The sequence below is a fragment of the Corvus brachyrhynchos genome, unplaced genomic scaffold (assembly GCF_000691975.1).
Source record: "Corvus brachyrhynchos isolate BGI_N302 unplaced genomic scaffold, ASM69197v1 scaffold165, whole genome shotgun sequence".
NCBI lineage: Eukaryota > Metazoa > Chordata > Aves > Passeriformes > Corvidae > Corvus > Corvus brachyrhynchos.
Window position 1 is genome coordinate 115,378 of NW_008238315.1, and position 646 is coordinate 116,023.

The following is a 646-nucleotide window of genomic DNA, read 5'->3' on the forward strand; positions in this document are numbered from 1 at the left end:
AGGGTGCGGAGAGACGCAGCGCCCCGCCGACGCCCGCGGGGGTCCCCGGCCATCCCCCCTGGCGAGCCCACGTGTCCCCCGCTAGCCCTGGATACCCCCCAGCTAGTCCTGGGTGTACCCCATTAGCCCGGGATGCCTCCCAGCTAGTCCCAGCCATCCCTCAGCTAGCCCTAGGTGTCCTCCACTAGCCCTGTGAATTCCCCAACTCGTCCCGGGCACCCCATAGCTAGACCTCAGTGTACTCCAGCTCGTCCCAGGCGCTCCCTGATTAGCCCTGGGTGATCCCCACCAGCCCTGTATGTCCCTCAGCTAGTCCGTGGTGTCCTCCACCTAACCCAGGCAGTCCCCAGCTAGCCCTGGATGACCCCCAGCTAGCCCAAGCCCCTCTACAGTCATCCCTGGGTGTCCCCCACTAGCCCTGGATGCTCCCCGGCTGGACACAGCCGGGCACCCGGCACCTGGCCCTGGGTATTTCCCACTAAGCCAGGGTGTCCCCCAGCCAATTAACAACACCCTACAGTTGGCCCTCAATGCCCCCCAGTAGCCCTGGATGGCCCCCAGGTACCTCGCAGGGTCTCCCACTAGCCCTGGATATCCCCCAGCTAATCCCAGGCAGCTCCCAGCTAGCCCTGGGTGCCCCTGGCCA

At 66.1% G+C, this 646-nt stretch overlaps 1 protein-coding gene across 1 annotated transcript in view; it reads left to right on the plus strand.

Annotated features, from left to right (window-relative positions):
- Window positions 1–646, plus strand: part of LOC103615248 (protein farnesyltransferase subunit beta) — a 16,541-nt gene that overhangs the window by 1,897 nt on the left and 13,998 nt on the right. The gene's annotated exons all lie outside the window — the stretch shown is intronic.